The sequence below is a fragment of the Talpa europaea genome, assembly GCF_964194135.1.
Source record: "Talpa europaea genome assembly, chromosome: 2".
NCBI classification, from domain to species: Eukaryota; Metazoa; Chordata; class Mammalia; order Eulipotyphla; family Talpidae; genus Talpa; species Talpa europaea.
The window spans coordinates 3,401,469-3,427,258 of record NC_140068.1 but is presented as its reverse complement, the minus strand read 5'-3'; the positions used below and the strand labels follow the sequence as shown (position 1 = coordinate 3,427,258).

The 25,790-nt window shown below is 45.9% G+C and overlaps 1 protein-coding gene across 1 annotated transcript in view; it reads right to left on the bottom strand.

The window, feature by feature from the left end:
* PRKN (parkin RBR E3 ubiquitin protein ligase) overlaps positions 1 to 25,790 on the bottom strand; it is a gene marked incomplete at both ends in the record, with an annotated part of 806,365 nt that overhangs the window by 224,809 nt on the left and 555,766 nt on the right. The gene's annotated exons all lie outside the window — the stretch shown is intronic.

Here is a 25,790-nt window from a genome sequence, read left to right as displayed (position 1 = left end):
TTTTCCGCCTAGTCTCCAGACACGTGTGCGGGTTCTAGGACCAGAGGACACTGAAAGTGGGACAAGATCTTATCCCAAACTGGTGTGAGCCACATACGGGGGCTGCTGCTAACAGCGGAAGCGGGAGGAAGACTCCTCTTCTTCTGGTCCCTTTCCTGCCCTTCGCCTGGGCTCCCTAAGCTCCAGGGTCCTTAGCGGGGCACAAGCCGACCCTTGAAGGTCTAGTGGAACCTCAGCAGGCTGCAGGGCGGTGGCCACCCAGTAAGGGGGGAATCTGTTCTGGGGTGTAGAGGTAACGAAGCCAGTAGATCCCCAACACTGAAGGAGAGGAGTGTTGAAGTGTGTAGTGCTAGGTGGTGGCTGCAGGATGGTGGAGGCGGGGAGACTGGGGTTGTAGAAGATAACCCTGCAGCGGGTGCCAGGGTTGGTGGGGGTGGGTGCGTGGGAGAAAGCCTGGGGCGGAGATGACAGCCAAGATTTCAGTGAAAGCAATGGATGTAAGGTGGCGAAGGGTCCCCACCTCATGGCACTTGTATGTCCCCGAATTACATGTCTAGGCTCAAAGGGAGGGGCATGTGGGTATCCCTATTTAAGGGTGAAAATGAGAATCTACCCTGAAATATTTTTTTAAAGCACACATCTGTGGCTTCCCCAGCTCCCCTTGTTCTCGGGATATTGTCTTGGTGCCCAGAGTTCCTGCGGGTCAAGCCAAAATGTAGAGGCAGGCAGGGGCCCCTCACCAGGACACCAGTCTTGGCATGAGGATCTCTGCTGGAAACAGCAGGCCGGCCTTGTGGCAGGTGCCCGCGACCCGCTAGACCACCTGGGCAGGAAGTTGAGTGAGAACAGGGACTGGAGACAGGAGGTTTGATGGGGGAACAATGGAGCCCCCAGGCAACAGCCCCACTCACTCCCCCTAGCTTAGGCCAGATGGTTCTGCATCCCCAACCCACGTCCCACCGCATACAGACCAGTACACATCCCAATCCACTCATGCTACTTGCTCACCTTCTCTGAACCTGATCCCCAATAAATGTGAGACTGTCCCTGACAAGGGGCTGCACTCGCTGCAGTGTGAGCCCCTCCAGGTCTCTCTCTCTCCCCTTGGACCTTGAGTTCTTTCCTCTGTCACGCTCCCAATGCTGCCCCCCACGAGGTGACACATATTCAATATAATTAACATTTATTCATTCCCTTTAGGAATAAGATGCTGGATGTGAGAAGTTGGATATTTGCTGAAATTGATCTACATTTTGTCCATTAGGAGAAAACATTTTAAAATTAGTTAATAAGGAGAAAATCCACTTATTGGGCCCGATCAGTCAGTACCTGGTAGTCTGCCTTCCTAATTTGTTAAGAACTTTATGTTACGTGGTGGAAGTCCTCACATTCCCTGTATTATATCCACAGCATCGGTGACACCTCGCTCCTCCAGTGCCGGCAAAGTCTGCCCTGACCTCATGAAAGGCAAAGAGATCCCGCCCTGGAGGACGGGCACAGTAGCAACCTGGAATTAACCACCATTTTGAACACAAATGTAGATTTCTAGATCTATATAAAGCATTTTCCAAAAATGAGATAATTTGGCAAATAAGAGTTTAAGTGGCAAACCGTAATTATTTCCATAAGGTTTATATTTTGTCACAGAAAGCGCATTTCTGGGAAATGTCGACGGTTCCCGTGCAGCACCTTGCAGATTTCAACACGACCGAGGCTTGGGTCTCTCCCCGGAACAGAAGGGCCTGCGTCACTTAGACTGTCTCTGCATCTCCTTGATTAGCAATTGAGTTAAAATCCCTTCATTAGGGATCAGAAACCTCTGGGAGCCGAAATGAGGTTTTCCTCGAGGCTGGTGGTAACAGAATCTCATTGGAAACAATGGAAAAACTGCTTTTTTCTATTAAAACATGCACAGTTTGGACGGTTTCGCCAGCACAGATGATGCTACTTCACCCGGGGGCTTCCATTAGACCCCTGCTCCTGCGGGGAGTGATGGCCACGCAGGGAGGCGCAAGCTCCCTGCAGCCACACGTGTGTTCTGGGTGGAGAGGCCAGTGCGCCCTGGCCAGGGCCCTGGCCACGCTGGGTGCTGACAGTCACCAGGCCCCACCCGACTGCCGCTTCTAGGTCAGCACACTCGCCTTCTCCTGTGTTAAATAGAAACTGCCATAGGAAGAGAAGACCACGCCCCTGCATCCAGGAGAAGACACTGGGTGAGCCCTATTCTGGGGTGGAGAAGCTGAGCCCATTGGCCAGGGCCTGTCTGGGCCATACCTGTCTCCAGCTGGCCACGGGCTTACACATGTGGCTGCTGGTGAGCAACAGAAAAGTGGGAATTATAGCCTCAGTCTGAAAACTTGAGAGATGCCGTCTTCTCATGCGTAATGACTCCCTTGTTAAAACCTTTTCAGGGCCTCCCTGGTGGTGCAGGGGGTTAAGCACAGCACTGTGAAGCTATCCGCAGCCTCTGCAGCAAGAGTTCGATCCCCGGCTGGCCAGGGAGCAACCCACATGGTGCAGCAGACCTCTCCTGTCTCCCCACTGCTCCCCTCAGCAGTGGATTTCAGGAGATCTGCCTGTTCGGTTTCCCGCTCTGTCTCTGGTGAATCCTCTCATCCCCTGTATCTCTGGCCGGTACCCCAGTTCTTGCATGCATAAATAAATCTTTAAAAAAACAAAACAAACAAAAAAACCTTTTAGAATGTCAACAGGTCACAGATTTGTCAGCCCCAGGCCCATCTTAGGCGTATGATGGCCTTAGCGTTGCTAAGGAGAACAAAAGCCTAATGACTAAATATCTATTTTTAAAAGTTCTTAGGTAAATTGTTGCCCAGCCTCGATTTTGCAGAGCTGGGTTTCATTATAGGAAAACAGTCCCTTGGAGAGCTTCGGGAATTTGTGATTAGCTCTGAAATTCCTGGGAGTTTAGGTCATTAGCATTTCATTATCCACTCCGCCTTGGAGCTGGAGTTCTCTGCTTTAATAAATGAGTGTCTAGAGCACTTTGCAAGCCTGTGGTAGACTGAAGCTCTCCGTGCAACGCCCGGATGGAGCAAGCATGTGGACACGCGGAGGGGGCGTGAGAAGGCAGGCCTGAGAAGGCAGGCCTGCTCCCCTCCACTTCCCACCCCCTCGCAGGCCTTCCTGTCCTGCTCCTCTGCAGAGTTCAAGCTCAGACACCTTAGGTTGCCATTATGTATATAATACTTTTATAAATCTTGACACCTTGTTAACACTGAATAAATATTTAAAAGCAGAAACCACAGTAAAGGTTGTTAGTGTATTTTCTTAGTGAGCTGATTATTAAGTGGATTCCCAAGACCTTCAGACTACATGTCAGGTCCCTTCATTAGGATCAAACCACCTGGAGTGTGTCCATGTCATGCACGCGACAGAGGCTGAGAAGTGTGGCAAGGAAAGGCAGTCAAGAGGCAATGTCTGGTGGCAGCGGTGGCGGGGGCCACACTTAAAACAGAGACCTGGGCACGAGCGGTGAAGCCCACGTCACTCTCAGACACGTGTTTCTGTCTAAAGGGCCCACCGTGACACCAGAAAGCCTTCCCAGCTCCTCTCTCTGATGGAGATCTCCACGCAGTGGCCCTCACCCCGCTTCAGTCACTGGTTGGAGACTGCTGAAGGATGGGGGACACACGCCTGCACTTGGGGTGCTCCTGCACCGGGGCAGTGCAGTCAGCTACAAGATACAAAAGAATCACGTTGGAATAAATACACACATATATGAAGATGGTAAAATTCTAAAAAGAAATTGTTTCAAAAGGTGTTTTCCATAGCCTCTACTTCTTCAGGCTCAGGATTTTTCCTTTTTCTTTCTGATTTCCAGTCACACAGAGTCCCTGCTAGGTCCTTCCTGCTGCAGTCTTAAAGGAAACAAATCCCCCCTCATGCTTCTCCCTGTAATTCGACTTTCTGCCCCAAACCAGCCTCCTGTCTCCCACAACTCATCTTGGTCTTGGGGCGGTCTTGCTCTTCTGTGGCTTGTGCTGACCCTTTAATGGAGGAGACAGAGACACCCCTGGGGTGTGGTGTGTCCAAGTGGGCATCAGGGAGCTTCTGAGAGCTTCCAACCCCGGCCCTGGGCTGGCCCCGGACTCCTGTCACTTGTTGGGGGTTTCCCTGTTGGCCATGCGGGAGGGAGTGACGGTGTGATGCTTTCTCCTTCCCCAGGGACAGCACGGCGCTAGGGCCAGAGGGAGTACACGGTGGAGACGTGGCGTTAACACACGGGGAAAGGTGCGTGTTCTCACTCTCATGACACGCTGTGAGCCATGGGTGTCTCCAACAAGCATCCCACCCTCCAAGTCCATGCAAGACTTTTCAAATAAGAAAACTAGCACTTTTGAAACACAGATTTCATTCACTCATGAACTTCAGACCTGCCGCCGCCACTGCCCGTGGCCCTGACCGCTGCGCAGGCTTCCGTCAGTCAGGAGGGGTGTCTGCACGCGCCCTGTTCCAGGTGGGCAAAGACGGCACAAATCTAGAGGGACCCAGACACGGCGGCCCCACAGGACTGGCGTTTATGTGGGTCAAACAGACAACCAAGGCATGAATGACCAATGCGCCATGTTGTTGTTCTTAGTGACTCAGGTAACCCGCCCGGGTTCAGGTGGTCTGCGGTGCCCCCTCTCCCCGGAATGACGGAGCTGATGCTAGGCCTCTTCTACAGCACAGAGCTCAACTGAAGACACAAAGCGAGACGCAGCGGTTCCAACGTCTCCTGCCAAGAAAACAACGCTGCACGTGACCGCCAGCTCACCCGGAGCCTAGTCATGGGCTTGAGCTGGGAGCACCAAGGGGACGTGGGAGCTTATTGCTTTCCAGCTGTATTTCTTTGAGTGCAAAGACTAGGAAGATAATCTGTTCTCAGTCAAAGAAAAATTTAATATAGCGCTCACTATTTAATTCATACTCTCCTGGCCCTCCCTGGAGTGCACTCACTGTGTGTGCAAGCTTCTCCTCGCTGTGTGTTTGCATCAGAGAGAGAATTAAATTGTCCACAAAAAAGTGAATCTGGATCCCTGTTCCCCCAAGGCTGGCCTGAAAGTTATTGTTTTCATATCAGTTTTAATCAACTGTTTCTGTAATGCTCTGTGCATCTGCTCTTCCCCTGCTAACACTTCTGTTTCCTAATGATTAACCTCAACACACACGATCTTGCTTTAGCGCCATCATTCTAAGTTATATAATAATTCTCAAGGAAAAGGTCAAATTTATGAATTTCTGGCGTGTTCAGCACCCGATAGGGACTGTCAAAGCCTTTTCTAATAAAAGTTACCATTTTCTCTGCCAAGAAATCTTGGGTCCACCTTGCCGGCCTCCCACTGCGCACGGCGTCCTTGGCCAATGCGCTCCCGGCGCCCACCTGCTGGCTGTCCTCCTGACGCACCAGTGGTTTTCATGCCTGGCTTAGCCATGTATCCGTTTTCCTTCTTTATGTTTAAATAATGCTGAGTAGGAGTAAAAATTTAACTTAGAATGAAATGAATTGGAACAACACGTTTTTGCAGCTGGAGGCGGAGACTGCAGCACCGGGCTCGGGGGAGCGGCCCGTGGCATCCTGTGACATGGGGCCTGGAGGATGGAGTCAGTGGCGAAGCCAGTGGGCACTGAAGTCTGCTCCCCACACTTCCACCTGGCTGTCCACTGGCCACGCGGCGCGCACTGCCCTTCCAGGCGGCCCGGCTGCGGCCCCTCCCTGCCTCTGCTCCCTGACAGAGCTCTGTGTGGGCAGGAATCTGCAGCCCCCATGTGGGCTCGGCTCCAGTGTCGGTGGGCCTGGGTACTTCGGGGGCCACTCGGAAAGCCCCCACAGGGAAGAATCTGGAGCTGCCTGAAGCTCCTGCCCTTGATCCCCACCCACCCTGCCTTACAGCTGATGCCCTAGCTAGGGGCCTTGCAGGGTGCATCCTCTCCACAGTCTAAGCCACCACTCACCCCTGGCAGCCTGCAGCCCCACTCTGCGTCCAGAGTCCATGACTAGAGGAGCCCCCCTCCCTCCCCAAGCTTGGCTTTGCTCCCCAGGGCAGCCAGCCCCCTGGCAGGACCAGCTCTCTGTTCTGTGTTCTGATACTTTTTCTGAAATTGAGGGTCAAGAAAGGTTGGGGCTGAAATTAATAGTAACCAACATCTAGGAAGGGAGACTCCACGTGACATGGAGGCCGGGCCTTTGTGTTGGTAACTTTTGGTCCTCCGAGTCGAGGGTGCCTGGAGCCTGTATTTAAAACAGGTCCCGCATCCTTAGCGCCCGCCCACTAGCTGGGAGCAAACCTCAAGAGTCGAAATTGGAGTATGTAGAACAGCTATGAAGACCTGAGAGTGAGTATTTATGCTGCAAAAATTAATCATGATATTCTTTAAATCTGATACATTTACATTCTAAATCATTTATTGCATCTTGATTAAAAAAACCCTCTTTTAGAAACACAAATACCGAGCAGGATGACTTATGCTTATAGGTAGTTCATTCTTGTTGCTTGAGGCAAGGAAGTCCTTCAGAGTTCCGAGGGCCCCGAGTGGGCACATCCTGCCCCATGCTGCTTCCGGGGCAGCTGAGGCCTGGCCCGCCAGCTTTGGGCATGGCTGTTCATCCACTGATGGACTTGAGATCATGGTTTATGCCTGTCTCTGTTTAAAGACACCTTTCTCAACATAATTGTTGATTCATTAACACTGAATTCACAGCCAACAGCACCTTCCGGAAGTTTCTCTGACACATTTTCTCCATAAAGCACGGCCCAGCTGCCTTGTGCTTAGGACACTAGACAGCACTTCTGCACAAGGCCTGGGGGCCATTTACACAGGAAAATTATCAAAGAAAGCATAACAAATGTGAAAGCTAGAGGGTGAAAAGGACGCTCGCCCACTGTACAAGAGCTGACAGTTGCTGCTCTGCCCCGTCTGAGAACGGTCCCAGATATCCAGGAAGAACTGACTTGGGGATTAAAATACATTTTGGCAATAGGTGACTTTCTCAAATAATAATAAGGCTTGGCTGTAATTGCACTTCGAACACAATATTTTTAGAGTTTGCCAATTTGTGGATTATCCTGAACTGTGTTACATTAGTATCCTCTCTCTCTCTCTCACCAACTTTCTAAGTTGCCTCTCTCCATAGAGACATCACTCTATGGAGGAAAAGGAGAGAAAGACACAGATAAAATGAGTGTCAGTGTGGGTTTTGCACAGCCAGCACCGGAGCCAGACGCCCCGCGTGGGAGCCCTTCTTGCTCCGATTTGGGGAGCACTTCTTTAAGGGAGAAACATTTGCTCTAAGGAAAACAACCACAGAGAAATTTGAGTCTTTAAAAGAAAAAGACAAGAAGAAAACATAGTAAAAGCACAAAACAATTTCACAGACTACGTTTTAGAAATATGCAGAAAAGCAAATCCAGCCCTGCAGACTCTAAGTGCCCCTGAGGGAGCGTGGTGCAGGTAATCGCTCTTGCTGCTGAAATCAGCACGATTTCTCACCCCCAAACTTGCATGAGATCAGGCAGGAATCAAAGACATGTTGGCAGTGGTTTATAATTTTTGTTTTTGGAAACTTTAACATCCCAGATTTCCTGGGTAAGTCTGTGAGGGGACAATGTGAAACTGGGTTTAGAAGCCGAAGCTTTCATCTTGGGGAGCAGAAGATGGGAGAGAGAGAGAGAGAAGCAGTTGCCATCAGGAAAGGGGCACAGAGCACCCCTTATTTTAAAGTGCACTGGTGTCAGCAACCCTGGTCAATTTAATCCTTTATTTTATAGATAAACTATGACTCTAAAAAGTATATTTTTTCTGATCATAGAAGTAGGAAAGTTTTTAGAAGTTAAAAACACGTAAATGTGGAAGAAGACTCTTTAAGGAACCAACGAGACTTAGAAAGAAAGAAAACTATCCTGATGATTTTTGAAAACCTGTGGCAATGGGCATTCTCACAGATCTTCATGAAACCATAGATTTCTAATTTATTTTTTAAAAAATCATGGCTTACTTTCTTGGCCTCCATTTCTTACAGGGTGTCGGTGTCTTTTATTAGGTCTCATTTCGAGGGGGCCAGTGTCCGTAAGGCAGCTCCCACCCAGGTGATAGTTTCATACACGTTGACCAAATAGTGAAAATGGCCAGTTTGGGGCACATTTTTGTATCCAAATTCACCAGAAGAAGACACTTAAAATTATCTGTCTCTGCTAAAAAGACACACCTAATTATGACAAACAATAGGACTTTTAGAGGCCACAGCTCCAGGGTTCAAACTAATCTTGAAATAGAGCGTTAGAAACCCTCCATTTACTTCTAATATTGGAAAAACCCATATCTTTTAAAATTAATAAGTATCATGAACAACTCAATTTTCCCCAAATTTAATCATCACTAAATCACTTATGATAGGCTTTCTATCCGAGACTTAATTTTTTGGAAATTCTTCTATATAATTACTTTTTATAAGTGATGCACGGCTATTAAATGATGTACAGCCAATTCCCAAAGTTTCAAATGGATAAATATTAGCCTAATGTGCTCAATCAATGCAGAGAAATAGCTCTCAGCCCTTTTCCTGCAAGGGAAATATTTACCATATATCACAGTTAGATAAGCCACAGGCATTGAGCAGCTGATGGAAAAGTCTAGAAATCCTCGTAAATGTCCTTGCACTCCTGTGAAGGACATCCTCAAAAGACAGATGGAAAAGGAAAAGGATCCTCTCAATGGTGTTACTTTGTCCCAGAAAACACAGCGCTTAGAGTCACAGCTGTGTCAAGGGTCCTTGACACGCTGAAATTGCTTTTTATTTAGCAAGAACTTGGTGCCATAAAGATTACAGAGAACTTTCACGGCCTTCCCGGTTGTGCAGTGGGTTGAGCGCAGTGCTGTGAAGCTGTCTGCAGCCTCCGCAGTGCGGGTTCAATCTCCGGCTGGCCAGGGAGATTCCCACACCGCGCGGCAGACCTCTCCTGTCTCGCCCGCTGCTCCCCTCAGCAGTGTATTTCGTCAGTCTGGCTGTTCTGTTCCCCACTCTGTCTCTGGTGAATCCTCTCACCCCCCGCATCTCTGGCCTGTTCCCCAGTTCTTGTATAAATAAATAAATCTTCAAAAAAAAAGATTACAGAGAGCTCTCAATATGCTTCATTTATCAGATTATTCAGCCCATACATACGTGTGTGTGTAGAGTTTATATACTGAATGAGGTTGCTAATTTAAAGAACAGGTTTTCTCTGGATTATGGGGTAACCAGAGCCACACTTGACCAGATACATCCAGATACATAATGAATCTGACTTCAGAAAAACCGAACAGTAAAATATCAACTCCTGAGATGCACTTGACCTAATTTTGCCCATAAAAAAAAATTTAATCAGACTAAAATTCATGTAACACAAATGCCCATATCATTTATTTATTTTTAAAGAAGCACGTAGGCATCTAGTGCATAGTTTACAACTCTGTGGAACCACCTAGCTCCACCCCGTTCAAGTAAAAGCCACTACAGATTTCTTTTTGGAAAACATTAAACTGAAGAAGAGGGTTAAGAAACTCCTGAAAGTCGTCATGTCCTTCCCACTGCAACACCCACGGATCTTGTAATTCCCTTTGTGGGTTCCCACAGAACAACTCCTCTTAGACACAGGAGCAAGATTTTGCCCCTTTCTGGCCATCTCTCTGGACAAGGGCACCCTCTTCCTTAGTGCCAGGAAAGCGCCTTCAGCGCAGCCCAGGAGCTTTCTGGCAGGGCTGCTCAGAGCAGGGAACTGCTTGGCCGCTGTGTGGACCCAGAGCCCCCGGGGCTCCTCAGTGTTGACCGCCCACTAAGGTCACCGCATGCTCTGCTCTCCTGGGGCGCTCTCCCGGAACTCAGAACCTGCACCTCATTCCTGCAATTCAGCTTCCACTGGCCTTGGGTGGGACCTTCTGGAAACCTCCCCAGGTGTTTCAATGGGCAGTGAGGTTTGAGGACCCCTCAGAGGCCAGAGACTCACAACTCATCCTCAGCAGCCTCCCACGTTCCCTGCCCCAGTCCTCAGACTGCCCCCCAACCCCCCATGATGGTCCTGCCATTGTCAAGGGAGAATGGACAGGAAAGCATGGCGCCACCTCCACTGACTAATCCAAGTTGAAAAATTCAGAGGAAAGCACATGGAGGCAGAACATACTGGAAACCAAGGAAATTACTCTGAGAATATGAAACCCAGGAGGTTTCTCCACTGCCATGAACAGAGGCCAGAGAACACAGACCCCGGATCCTTCAGCTCTAATGAGAATCAGGCCGGGCTGGGCAGGACTTTCCCCCTGAGCTGTGCTTTTCTTGCTCTTAGCTCACCTGTGGGTATAGCTAGTGCTCACCCGAGGCATCCAATGTCTTCCCCAATCCAAATGGCTTCTCAGGAAGAGGCTCTATCTCCCATGACGATGACTGTGGATTCATAGGCTAACCTCCCCAAGAGGCATTGTCCTTTAAACTCACTCCATGAAATGAAGAGCTTGAAGCAACAGAGAGGGCAGACCTCCTTTTCAGAGTAGAGCTTTTTTCTCAAGTCATGAGATCTCACAACAGAAACGGCCTCGGGCGAGAAGGATGAACCCAGGTGAGGAGGAACCTGGGGTGATACCGTGACCAGGAGGTGTAGGAAAGGGACGTGGAAGTAATGACTAGTGTTCGTAGTTCCCAGGAGAGAGAAAAATAAGAAAAAAGTGGGTTGAAATCATGGTGAGACACATTTTAAGCAAATAGTCTCCGAGCGACACCTTTCTGATTTCACAGGTGAATGGGCGGTGTGTGGGCTCGCGGGGTGGGGCGGCAGCGTCGGGAGCAGCACGGGAGGAGGGAAGATCACTCAGAGTCCATGGGAGCAGCGAGAAGAGAGAGGGGTACACCGCAAGTGAAGTGCAGCCCCTACCGGAGGCAGCCTCGTGTTCATTAGCGTCTAGTACAAAGGTGGGGACAGTGGGGAGTGTCCATGGGGGATGGGTCTAAGGATGCAAGCCAGGGTGGGGTGACCAGGGGCTATGCCTGGGGGGCTCCATTGTGCCCCAGGTCAAAGCATATTATCTCTATTCTAGTAGCCTGCTGTTACCAGCAGATACTGGTTTCCAAGGTTGCTCCTCATACCAGGACTTTGCCCTTGGTGAGAGGCCCCTGCCTGACCCTACACCCAGCTGAGATGCAGGAACTCTGGGCACCCAGACTATATCCCCAAGAATAAGGAGGGCCAGGGATCCCACAGTGATGGAGGGAGGGTGCAGGTCTTCCTTTAATGTATGAGTTTAAAAACAGGCTATTTTTACATCTGCACAGAACATGCAAGAGGACTGTGTAAATTCCTCCTTCCTCTACCCTGAGGAAAGAGAGGTGAAGCCATCCCGTCACCCTCGAGCATCAAGGAAGACCACTCTTTGGGAGTCAGGTGGGAATCGGGAGATAAAGGGATTAGGAAAAAGTAGAGCACTGCACAATTCTGGATATCAGTTTTTTGTCCAAAATGAAGATACACCGTCTTCCAGGATCTCTGATCCTCTATACATGTCGTTCTAGGTGCAGACACCCTATTTTCATGGTCTGAAGTATTTGGGTAAGACATTTGGAATTCTACATGCTGTGGAACTAACCTCTATTCCATAACGGAGAGAACTCTATATAGTACCATACAATTTATTGAAAAGTAAAAGGAGGCTGCATCATTTCTGGACCTTGCTGAGGTTTTCAATATGCTAAATGTCTTGTTTAAGAACACACCTAAGCCAAAGAGTATTCCCACCTCTTACACAAAGGTTTAGAGGCAATTTGACATGATGTATATTTAGTGGTCACTTGGAGAAGAATGTTGGGTTTTGTATTTTTTTTTTTTAAAGATTTATATATTTATTTATTTATTTATACAAGCACTGGGTACAGTCAGAAGCGCGGGAGGGCGAGAGAATTCACCAGAGCCAGAGCGGGGAGCAGAGCAGGCAGAAGGACCGAAGGACACTGCTGAGGGGAGCAGCGGGCGGCAGGAGAGGTCTGCGCGCCATGTGGGACCCTCCTCCGGTGGCGGGGAGCAGCCGGGGATTGAACCGGCAATGCAGAGGCTGCGGGCAGCTTCGCAACCCAGCGCTCAACCGCTGCGCCACCGGGGAGGCCCGGGTTTTGTATTTATGGAAGGGTTTGCACTGTGTTGCGAGTGTGTGTATTTCTTGATCAGTGCATTTCAAAGTAGGTGATGACACATCCTCATGGAAAAAAAAATAATTCTGCAGAAGCAGAGAACTTAGGTATGACTGTGTGTGTTAAATTTAGCTAATTAATGCTATGTATGCAATTTTTTTGTGATTTTACTGGAAAACAATAAAATTTGCATGCTTGGCATCCTTAGCACTCAGCATCCAATTTCCCGATATGCTAGCATGTTCTGGGAAGAGCTGTCCATCTGGACTCAGCCTCTAATGGGACATGTGAACCCCACCTTCTTTCACTGGAACAGCGAGGGCCTGGATGACACGCGCCATGCACAGGTGACATCGGTTTCCCTGCTCTCTCAGTGTTATGCGGGTCTGGCCACAGCTCAGAATAACCCAAACCATATACCATTTTTAGGAATCCTCACCTTCCCCCTGTGTGGCTCAGGATCATATAGCCTTATAGTTGCTGTGCATCAATCTATGAGTGAGTCAGAGCATAGTATTTGAAATTTGGGAATTATGCACCAATTTCCTGAGGTTCACACTGATACAGCCGCTTAAAAGCAGCTCTTTGTAATCTCCCTCTTTTCGAAGAGAAGGGAAGCCATTGGCGCGGTCGTGAGTGACGTGATAATATTGCTGCTCGTTCCGTGTAAAGCTAAGATTTCTCTGTGCACCGACCACTCTAGCAGTTCCGGTAGGGCATGGTCTCTCAAAATACTCTACATCTAAACCTCACCGGTCATAAAGACCATCAATTCTTCTTCAGTCTCAACACCCTTTATCTTTGCTGCTGGTTAATTTTCTCCTCTTAGCTGGTAGTATGTAAAATGAACTTCACCTCCCTAGGACTGCACCGCAGATTTAGAGTGTTTCCACTCTCTCTTCCTTAATCTTTTAAGCCTCAGGTGGGTTCAATAGCTGTTTCCAAACACATTCTCATCGACCATCATCTAGAAAAACTCAATCCACCATGACCTTTAAATTGAGAATGTTCTTTAATTAAACATCAAGGAGGGACAATTACTGAAAATCAATCCCTGGCATTTTCTAATTGTAGAACAGTTTTCCATGTCAGGGTCCATATTTATGTAGACTATTTTACACTTTTATTTTTCATTTTTGTTAATCTCTTTTTTCCAATTCTATAGTTGTACATTTATTCATCCTAATGAAAAGTATCCCTCTTTATTTCTTGGACAAATGGGCTGGGATCCCAACTCTTTAGCAAGGCACATGTTTAATTGTAAAACATATTAACGTAGGTTAAACCCAGCCAAAATTTCTAGTATAAGATCAATTAAAATCAACTTAAATTAGTCATGATTAAAAGATAAAACAGATCGATTAAAGTAGGAATACCTATCATATCTGTATGAAATAAGTATGAGAGATATTTAGAATATATATAAATATATGATATTTGTATAATATGCATACTTGGAATATCAAATAACAACTTTCAAAAAAATCACACTGAGCCCTACAAGAATGTTGAGACAGAATCTGTGTAGAGAGAAGGACCTCATAGAGCAATAGATCTTATATATCAACAAATTTGAAAATGTGCAATAAACTTAATAACAGTAAACACCTAAAAGCACTGTACAAGTCAAAGAGATCAGTTATCTATCCACTGAAACAAAGTTTATCTTGGATGGCTGGGGTCTGTAAGGGGGCAGAGTGCTGACACAGGCAATGGTATATTTCTTATATCAAGCCTTTGGGGTATGACAGGTACGCGTCAGTCATTTTATGTAAGCATTCCATTTAACTCCCACAGTAGCACTGCGAAATTCATATCATTATATCTATTTTCCCAAAAGCCTCAACTGAGGCTCAGACCAGGTGAGGAACTTGACAATGCCACAGAGCTAGGAAGTGACAGACCTTGGAAGAAGGTGAACTTCCTCTTAAGTCCACAGAGACGAAGTAAATTCATGTGAATAAAATGACATGCTGTCTTTGGCACAGAAAAAAACGCTAATTAAATGAGTAATTAGAGGGGTCTGACTACAAAGGCAGTGCTTTTCAACAGTGTATCAAAATTTCTCTGAAAGGAAGTTTCCCCCAAATTTCCAATTTTCTTTCTCTCCTCTGTAACCTCCTTCCAAGAATTTAACTTGAGCATTACTTAAAAATGTTTTGTAACTCAAATAAGAAGAGAGAAAAGTGTTTAATTACATCCAAAAGAACAAAAAGCTTAAGAAAGCAAGGATATAAGGTCTCTGAAAATTTCTAGCCTTGCTGATTTCTCTTTGGGATCGTTTGAAAGCTAGGGAGCTAAATGTGACTCCTTTCCAGCAGTTTACTTCTGCTGCTGTCAATGTTATTATCCATTTCTACTAATTTAATTAAAATTATATGGCCTCAGACATAAGCTTCTGTTCAAGAGGGGGTAACAAGGGCCAGATATACTTCCCTCCTGAGAAATCCAGGCAAAATCAATGAATCAATGGTTTTCAGGATCCTGTCCCTCCGGCAAGGAGAGCAGTGCTCCCGAGAGATGTTTGCCAATTCCGTGAGCCCTTCCAGTGCCTGCGTTTGCTGCCTCGAGAGGTTCCAGGCGGCTGCACAGGAAAGGGAAATTCATATGGAACCCAATCTACCCCTTGAGTCCAGGCATTGGGGATGGGATTTGAGGAGAACCAGGAGGCTAAGGGTCACAGGAGTTCCGGAGAGGGGAGACAGAGAGCCCCAGGGGATTCCTTCTGTGTCCAACTGTGTATGATCCTCAAATGCATGCATGCGAGGCTGCTACCCATGGAAAGGGGCTTCCGAGAGTATAAAAGGATGGTGCCTGTAGTCCCACTGCACCAGGAAAGGTGCCTGTTTCTATCATCTGACTTTCATATCTGAGTAGTGGGAATAATTGCCCTGGCCTGACCAACTCTTTCCCAATAAATTACTGGCACTCCAAGGAAAACTTCAAGACGATTGGGTGAAGATGTCAATTTCCCCATATGGATTGATAAATTCAATGTAATCTCAGCCAAAATCCCTAGTGAGGGGCCTCCCCGGTGGCGCAGCGGTTGAGCGCTGGGCTGAGAAGCTGCCCGCAGCCTCTGCAGCGCCGGTTCGATCCCCGGCTGCCAGCGAGGGTCCCACATGGCGCACAGAACTCTCCTGCCATGCCCGCTGCTCCCCTCAGTAGTGTATTTCGTCAGTCTGCCTGTTCTGTTCCCCGCTCTGGCTCTGGTGAATTCTTTCACCCTCCCGCGCTTCTGACTGTACCCAGTGCTTGTATTAAAAAAAAAATAATAATAATCCCTAGTGATTTTGGAGAAGTCTCCAAAGACTTTGTCTTTGGAGAAGTTGACAAAATGATTCTAAAGCTTCTATGGAAAGACAAATTACCTAGAATATTCGAATACTTTAATAAAAGAACAAATCTGGATAACCAACACTACCTCCTGCTTTCAAAACTCCTTATAAAACTACAGCTATATCAAAATAATGTGCTGTTGGTGCCAGCATAGACAAAATAAATCAATGGACAGGATAGAATGTTTATAAATGTACCCAAATACAACCTCACAATTGTCTCACTGGCGTGTACATTTGCCCAAACTTAATAGATTATACATTTTCAATATGCATATTCACTCAGTAAAATGGTTTCAAAAATTATATAGCTCTTCAATTTTCCTTCCTATTCAAGATTGTGAATTGTGAATCAGAGCTGTCTTGGACGCCATATTACTTTGGCTAAGAGGTCTGCAGTGCGGGTCTTTGTACTTTCATGGTCTTCTCTTGGTTTCCACCCATGGCATCATGACAAGCTCCTGAGTTATTGCTGATATCATCTGCTAGGACACCACATGCCATGGTCTTTAATTTTTCCCCTTCTTATTTTTTAATTATAGTTCTGGTTTGGCCTTTGTTTACCTCCCCAGCTCACCCACGCACTCTACCGTCTAGCTATACCAACTCCTCAGGTCACCAACCCCACACTTGGCCTTGGGTTTGGGTCTCCTCATTAGGAGTTCTCTATTTTCCGAAAACTTTTCTTCAACCTTCTTGTCTCCTGGCTAGTTTGTCCATATTTTTTAGGTCTCAGTTGCATGTCATTTTATTGGGACAGTTCAAGAATATCCCCCATCAAAGTTTTCTTTAAGTGACCTTGACAGTCCTTGTTGGCATTGCACTTATCTGTGCACTTGCCAGAATTCCTAGGGGCAGGTCTACCTTCAATTCAGATCTGGCTGGGGAGATGATATCAGAAAGAGGGAATGGAATTGGTTGTCAGAGTCTAAAATTTCTCTATTTGCCAGGAGAAAATTTAAGGATGTGTTTCTGACTTGAAATATAATGTGAAATGCTGACCTCTAAGTTGATTTGCAATACACTTGTGCAGTAACCATGCCTCAACATAATTATTTACCTTGGGCATGCACTGATCCATACTGGTTAACACATACCCCTACATTTTTAACTAATTATTGGGAATTGATAATGGCTCTCAGAGGATATACCTCAAAGATTTGTAATTTTATATTAGATTTAAAAGAAAACTTGTGTAGATGAGAGAGCTAGGGGAAAAGAGTTTCATACAAAACATTTCTTTTATTGCCCTGGAACACAAACATAAGAAATTCTTAATGTGTGATCAATTCTTTTATTAAGCATTTGTGCCAAAAGAGGGCATTTTGGTTCTAAGGAATTCTTCCCTGTCAAGTTTTAGGATAGGGAAATTTTGAAATTGAAATTGCCACATATCATGTAGTTTTCTCAATCAAACTTGGCATTAGTGTATCTTCGCCAGGCAAACTCGAATGGAGATCTGATCGAATTCAGGTCCTTCAAAGGAAATACTATGGGTGACCTTCCAAGTTATGGAAGGAGTTGGTATAGCTGGAGGTCACAGAGGGCATCACATGGTCAGTCCACAGTAGCTGCTTGGCATTTTATTTTGTTTGTTGTATAGACAGTGAATATCAAAAAAGGACAACTTGCCTTTTATAGAATTGGGGAAAAGAGCTCTTGAGGTTTATTATGTAAATCTCCAAATCTGTCATTCTTGTCAATGTCTATGTGATCTCTAAATAGATGCCAACTGAAGCAGTCAAAGCAGAAAAATGTCACAGTAAACTCTTCTTGATGCTCTCTGTGCAGGAAAGAGTTCTTCCTGTGGATTAAACCGGAGCACTACTCAGCCTCAAGCAGAGATGACCAGCGTTTTCAATTTTGTAACACGGTGGTTTCCTTTATTTTTATCCCCCCCTCCCCATCTGTGGGTGGTTGGACTATGATGTCTTTTAACTTACTCTACTTCACTGAGTTTCCTAGAACAAGTAAAATGAAATACGAAAATAAAGTTGTTGAATTTTTATAACTCAGCTGTGAATTGCTGGTGAACATTTTACATAAAGCATGATTTTTCTCACATAATTTTTTCACATAATTAAGGACTATCCATAAGTACTGTTTTCCCCTAGGCAGATCATTTACACAAGTTTTCTTTTAAACCTAATATAAAATTACAGATATTTGAGTTATACCCCTTAGAGCCATTATCAATTCCTAATAATTAGTTAAAAATGTAGGGGTATGTGTTAACCAGTATGGATCAGGGCATGCACAAAGCATGACTTGCCCACGGTAAATAATTATGTTGAGGCATGGTTACTGCACAAGCGTATTGCAAATCAACTTAGAGGTCAGCATTTCAAAATATGTTTCAAGTCAGCTGTTTATTCTCCTGCTCAGACATGTTATGAGAAGAGAAATGCCCTCATTTATAAATAGAACATATCCTAAAGAAACTATGGAAACCTTGAATTATCAGTCATTCAGGAAGGTGATGTTTTGGCCAGTGGGGAATACATTTCTGATAAACTGTACGTGCCAAGGCCAGCCGTGGAAGTCATGCCAAATTAGTGTTGCCACTGGCCTTTTACTTGGCTAATTGTAAGTAATTGCAACAGTTAATAGGAAATACATTTTGTTTTTTCCCCCCAGCACAATCTATTCATTTAAAATTATGCTGGCTAATATGAATGTACATTTCCTCTTTCCATTATTTTTGGGAACTAAAAAAATAAATATAATTGTCTTACTGCCACATGTATGAGAGAACCAGATTCTACAGTAGTAAAAAATGTCATTAAAAGAAGAGAGGACAGGAATTCAGTCAGAATTCACGAAAAAGAAAAAGCTATAAAACTTTAGAAGTAAATGCAAGGTGGAAGCAACCCAAGTGTCCACTGATGGCCAGTTGGATAAAAGAGATATGTACCAGGGGCTGGGGCAGGAGGGGACAGGGTATCATTTAATGGGAATAAAGTTTCAGTTTGGGATGATGCAAAAAGTTCTAGAGATGAATGTGCTTAATGCCACTGAACTTGCACTTAAAATTTACTAAAATGGGAACTATTACATTGTGTATTTTTACCAGAACAAAGAAAACAAATAAAATATCTAAATGTAAAATGAAAAAAAAAATTTAGAAGAAAACTAATCTTTAAGGGAAAACGTCTATCACCCAGAATTAGGAAAAGCCTTCTCAGACCTGAAACAAAAGCATGAGGCATAAAGGAAAAACTTGATAATTTGCAATTCATCATAATAAACACTTTTCTCTGCAGCAGACACGATTAAGAGAATGAAAAAACAAACTACAGATGGAAGAAAATACTTCAAAGAATGTATCTAGAGAGAACTTGTGTACAGAATATATAAAGGATTCAATAGTAAGATGCACATATACACAATTTACAAGTGGGTGAAAGAACCAAACAGACACTTCACCAAGAGGGGCATGTGGATGGCAAGGAAACATGGAGAAAGGGGAGCGACATCACCCACCCATAGTGAAATGCAAATTGCAATTGTGATGAGCCACCTCTGCACTCCCAACAGTGGAACAAGTAAAGACGTCCTGACAATACCAAATGCTGCCAAGGACGCAGAACACTAAGGGCTCCAAGTGACAAGACCGTATGTGAAGAAACCCCAAGGTAATATACAAAGTGTCAGCGTTGATGTCTCCCATACTGGTACCTGATTCCTTCTCTTCTGCCAGTCTTCACTCTAAGGTCCACTTTTCAATGAAATCTGCTTTATCCTGAGTGTTTGTGCACCCCACTCCACCCCCCCCCCCCAAGTTCCCATGTTGCAACCTCATCAGCCATGTGATGCTATGAGGAGGTAGATGATTGGGTCACGAGGGTGGTGCCCTCAAGAATGCCATGACTGTCCTGGTAAAGGGTCTCTAGGTGGCTCCCTCTTCCCTTCTTGCGAACGAGGATGGTAAGAGATGACTATGAACCAGGAAGACAGCCCAAGGCGCCAAATCTGCAAACTCCCTGATTCTGGATTTTGAACGTCCAGAGATATGAGAAGTAAAATGTTACTTGTGACCCACCCAGTCTGTGACGTTTTTGTTACAGCAGCCTGGACAGACTAAGGCATCTCTGTGGACCACTCTGTTTACTTTCGTAAATGCCTCTTCAACCAGTGCTTTCACTCCCTCGCTTGTTTTCTCTCCCTTGTCACTTCAGCAAACGACACTCTAAAATGCCTTTACTGACAGGATGTTTACAGCCGGTCTCCACCTGCTGGAATGTAAATTACCCGGGGACAGGTGTCTTTGTTTGGTTCAGTGATCACCCCAGGGCCACATTCAGTGCCTAGAACACAGTACAGGCCCCGGAGGTTTTTGTCGAGGGAAGGAAGCAGGCTCAGCGTTCATGTTCACCTGGAAGTCTGCTGTCTGACCTTTTGTCCAGGACTCAAATGAGAATGTGCCATCATGGTTTTGGTCACCCCCTCACTTCCGAAGCTAACCTCATCGTATACCTTGGCTTTCATTGGCGTCTTCAGTGGGTTTACCTTTATTCTCTACTTCAACCTCACCTTAGATCTGAAGCATCCCTGGGAAAATGATTTGTGTTGGCTTCTCTCTCATCACCCCCCCACCCCGAGTCCTGTTACCCCAGGAGTCCTGCTCAGGACTTTCTACAGTCTTGTCCTTTCACGAGTCACTGAACTCAGGAGCATCAACTATCAATGTATGCAGAGAATCTGCACATACTTGCAGGTACACGGTAGTGCACCCCGTAGTGTGCCCCCTGCACGCATTTCTGACTGGTCCTCTGGCCTTCCTTCTCTGACTCTCACCCCCTTTTTGTATCCAAACGATCATCTATGCCTCAAACTCTGGATTTATCTCTGAGTCTTCCTCCTGGATCACTCCTTTTATTCTATGCTTCCCTTAGTCACTGAAGGATAGTTCAACTCATCCACAGTTTAGTGTCACAGACCTAGAGGTGCTTGGAGTCCGCAGGGGCTCATAAAGATGTGGCTGCCTGGGCTCTGTCCAGTACGCTGCTGTAATTGGTCTGGGGAAGGGTCCAGGCCTTGACATTTCTTAAGAGCGCCAGTTTCTGAAAGCGTGCAGCAAAAAATGAAATCTGCTGCGAGGGGAAGCCTGTGAGCTTTGGAATCTGATATATTATATGAATATTTAACCAGCGTGAGCCTCAGCCTCTCAACTGTACAGAGATGGGCTTCTCAAAGGATCGCTCTGCAGACTGAAAGACTTATCTAATGCTCCTAAGAACAAGTGGTAGATACGTAATCCAAAGTGCCTACTTTATAGGCTGCAAATTAGCTGTACTAAGAGTTCCTTCTCTCACACCCTTTCCTCTGCACCCCTGCTGCTGTCTTGGGGTGGCCCCCGGCCATTGTACTGAGCTTCTCCACTGCCAGATGCAAAGTACTAACGTGCAGCTCCAATCATGTCATCACCTGGCTTAAAGCACTTCAATGGCTCATCACTGACCACCAAGTTACATATTCCCTGTGCCTTCACAGGACAGAATCCACAATCACCCAGCCTTGCACCCACATCCCAGTCTCTGCCCTGCGTGCTGGACAATGCAGATGCGTGGTGTTCCATAAGCACGGCGCACACGTTCCCTCTTTGTCCCCACATCCTCGAGTCTGTCAAAACCCCACCCGATTTGAATCACCTATTCTTAATGCATTAACCATTAATGGAAGGTAAGATGGCCTCTGTCAGGTCATTTGAGGGGCGTCAGGAAGCGCCTCTCCCGTTGTCAGAGCCAAGGCAAGGTGAGGGCAGCAGCGCCCTTCCTCGGTCTTTTCTTTACAAACATTGAAAGTCTTGAGTTCAAATGTTCCTGTGAGGACCACTGAGGCTTTATCAGTCTTCGATTTCAGAGGGTTCTTCTAATCAGTTTCCTGGCTTGGAACACAGCCTCGCTGGGACGGACACTGCATAGATAGGGTGCGTGGGGTGGGGTATAGGATCTTGCACACCTCCTCTCACGACCACTCTCTAGACTGCTCTCTCCTCCCACAAATCCGACCAGCAGGGACACCTCTGCTGGACACATCCTGAAGCCGTCTCTGAAGTCCAGGGACAGAACAGCGTCTGCCTGGCTGTCACCCAGAGCCTGCGGACCTGGTCTGACCCCCCGTCCCGGGCCCGCAGGCCCTGCCTCACCCCGGCACTGCGGTTGGTGGACCGATTTGCACCTGCGTCCTCTCTCATCTCCTCGCCTTTGCCCGTGAGGATCCCGTTCATGTTTGGGGACATAGCTCAGAAGCCTCCTTTTTGAGGTCACTGACTAGCTCAGAAACGCCCACCCAGGTGCTTCCATCAAAACGGCTCTCGGGCAGACAGGCAGCCTGGCGGCTGGGCCTGCCACAGCCGCGCTGTCCCCTTCGCCTGCTCCAAAAGCGACCGTGCATGGGCAGAAAGCAACCACTGGAGAGACCAGGAGAGGCGCTTCCCGATCGTGACCGCAGGGTGCCAGGTGGTTCATTCCAGAGAGCAGAGGGTTTAACACAGCCACAATAATCAGGAACGGTTAGAAAACCAGATCTTCAGAAAATTTTACAGAAATTTTCACTTTCCAAGCCATGGTGTGGTCACATATTTTTCATAGACTTTTCCATTTTTCATTTCTACTTGCTGGGTTTATGTTCGTGTTGGGTAGCTACAAAGCAATGATAGATAGCCGAGGTCTAAAATCTATTGACTTCATGACGGTTGATTTCCAGAGGGATGCTGCAGCGCCTACTTAAAAAATAACTCTTGGGAAAGTGCAGTCGCCATTTCCATATTTTAATGTTAGCCATAAAGTGGAAAGTGCTTAAGTTTAAATCTGTATGGTCATAAGAGAAGGATGGAGATTAATTCTGAGTAGGTTGTTATTGCCACAATCAATAGAACGCATCATCGTCGTGCATTAAGGAGATGTCAGCACGTAGGTGAGAGAACAACAGCCGCTAAGTAAGAGGTCTCTGGGGAGTTAATGAAAGATGTCTTTCTCCAATGGGAAAAGGAGCACTTTCTAGAATTTATCGCGCATATGGACAATCAGGCATATGGATAGCTCTGGATGCTCTACATCAAAGTGTTATTTTTACATTTTCAACATAACAAATACACTAAACAGGTGTTTTAAAATGTCACACTTTGAACAGCAGTAATTTAATTAGCATAAAAAATTCACCGTTCTTAGCAGTCTGGGTGAAATATTAGAGAAATAGAGATATTTTATATGGGATGTGTTTGCACTTGATAGGCAGCTGTGGGTTTTCACGGAGTTTTTTTACTCTTGCTTGAAATTGGTTTTATTATCTGTTTTTTCTGCAATACGACAATGGTCGGTCTTTTTTTTCAATCTGTGTTTTTTTTTAATTTTTTATGCTTTTTTAAAAAACTTACTTTTTATTTATTTGTCCTTTCTATTCATTCCTTTATCACCAGCGGCTGAGGTTCTGCACAAGCAGGGACCCTTCCCACTGGAGTCAAACTGACAACAAATCAGAGAGGACAAACCAGCCGTGGGTCAGAGGCTCTCCGTTAAAATAACTCTCTTCTCTAAGGGTCTAAATATAATTTCAATCTTCAAAAACAAGAAAGTAGGTAAGGTGACATATCACTTTTAGACTTTTTTGCCTTCATCCAAGGATATAAAAATTTTAAATTTTCTAGAATTGTGCTTTGTCATAAAAGTGTCTGTTTTTGACTATAAATGTGAGACTTCGAGTCATAAAGAAAAAAATCTAACAGAGCAGCAGACCCTGAAGTGGCACACTGGCTCACCTTGGCTACATGTCAGAAAGCTTACAAATAATAATAAAAAAAAAGTCATGTAACATGACTGTCTCAAGGCAGAACTTGGAGACATTTACTTTATAATTTCTCCAGTCTTTTATATTCTGCTTTCATGGAATTCTATAACTTTAAAATCAGTTAAAATAGTCCAAATGAAATCCTACAAATTATAGTATTTTTTCATTGTATCTCTGCTCCAATTACTTAGGTATTTTTTTAATATTTATTTTTTAGATTAGAAAAGATAATAGGACCTCCCCGGTGGCGCAGCAGTTTAGCGCTGGGTTATGAAGCTGCCCGCAGCCTCTGCAGCGCCGGTTCGATCCCCGGCTGCAGGGCGAGGATCCCGCATGGCGCGCAGACTTCTCCTGCCATGCCCGCTGCTCCCCTCAGTAGCGTATTTCGGTCCTTCTGCCTGTTCTGCTCCCTGCTCTGGCTCTGGTGAATTCTCTCACCCTCCTGTGCTTCTGACTGTACCCAGTGCTTGTATAAATAAATAAATCTTAAAAAAATAATAATAATAAAATTGGAGAATTTTGCATATGGAGGTGTGTTCTGAACCTGTGAAGTAGGACCAAGAGCATCAGTCATTTACCATTCTTGTAAGGAGTACTAAGTTTTTAAATGTGGCAATAGGACCTCCCTGGTGGCACAAGGGGTTAAGTCACCACTATGAAGCTATCCACAGCCACTTGAGTTCAATCCCCAGCCAGGGAGCTGACCCACAGGGCGCTTCCGTCTCCCTGCTGCTCCCCTCAGCAATGGTTTCGGTCAGTCCACTTGTTCTGCTCCCCACTCTGTCTCTGGGGAATCCTCTCACCCCCCACACCTCTGGCCTGTACCCCAGTTCTTGTATGCATAATTAAATAAATCTTTCAAAAAGGCAGAAATAATAATAGCTAATGCATAGAGAGTTCTTCCTAGGTTTTAGATTTTAACCAGTGGACTATCTCATGCAACCATTAGAACAACTTTGTCAGGGCAGCTACTCATCTTACTATGAAAGAGAAAATTAAGCCTGAGGATATGCGGTGACTTGCCCAAGTTTGCTGTAGGTGCTGAGCTGGTGTTCTGTACCCACAGGTGCAGAGAGGTAGGCTCTGCCGGGGAACCCCAGGGGTGGCAGGAATACCACACACCTGTGTTGTTCGCCAGGACAGTCACACGTGTCCACTGGACACTTGAAATGCACATTAAATAGGTAGGGAGGATAATTTCAGAAGGCAGAAGTTGAGTGGCTGCAATTAAATTAGCATTCGAGAAACAGAGAAGAGATGTTGGAAACGAGGACTCAGCTGGCTGTGTATTTCGAGTGTGGACCTCAGGTGAGTGGACTTCACGTGACAAGTAATGGGGAGTGGCCACGGATGCGTAAATGATTGTGGCAAGTAGATCATTAGCAAATGGATTATTCTAACAGGATTAATAGAATGAACTAGGGTAGGGGCTGGTTTAAGATATTAGATGGAGCCATTTCACAGTCTTAGCTCTTGATAATATTTGAAGAACATCGATGATGCCTATTCATCCAGGATTGAAATTCATTTTATGACATTTCTTTTTTTCTTTTTTTTAAGATTTATTTACTAATTTATACAAGCACTGGGTAGAGTCAGAAGCCAGGAGGGTGAGAGAATTCACCAGAATCAGAGAGGGGAACAGAACAGGCAGACTGACGAAACACACTGCTGAGGGGAGCAGCGGGCACGGCAGGAGAGGTCTGTCGCACCATGTGAGACCCTCGCTGGTGGCCGGGGATCGAACTGGACTGCAGAGGCTGCGGGCAGCTTCGCAGCCCAGCGCTCAACCGCTGTGCCACCGGGGGAGGCCCCATTTTATGACATTTCTTAAATGTATCCAACTAAACTCTGAAAACCCTTTCAGTGACTTGGAACTTAGGATTTTCCTATCAGTCCTGCGCCATTTTTCAGCAGTACTAATTCTAAGATTGTTCTTACTCTGAATATAAGTCATTTTCTTCTCAAATTTACTTCTATGTGGGTCCAAGTTCTTCTATAAGAAACAACATAGATGAACTCCACTCTCTCGAGAAGAATTTGAATGGCTGAAAAATATATGTATCAGCGACCCTCCCCAGCTTCCACCATGCTCACCCTTCTCCAGACTAAACCTACACATTTCTCCAACAACCTCTTAGGTCCTCACTGTCTACCGCTACCCCGCTCACACTCATTTGCTCACATCCAAGTTGTTCTTACAGGAGGCACTGGATTTGGAAGGTGATGACCCGTCTTCAGCTGACTGGAGAAAAACATACTGAGGGGTGATGTCAGAGATACTAGAACTCACAGACAGCAGGGGAGGGGAGAAGGCGCCCCCTCCATCAGCAGAAGACTTTGACTAGAGGGGTATCCATGAACCCCAAAATCAAGGCAACTCAAGACCCCAAATTCAGAGAAGATGAATATAAAGGCCACCTTCTCATGGACTGCACACCAAAGAAATACTGTTCAAGGTGGCACAGAGAGGGCCCGCATGGGGAAGGAAGCTTGAGGCTCCTGCTGGACTCTCCATA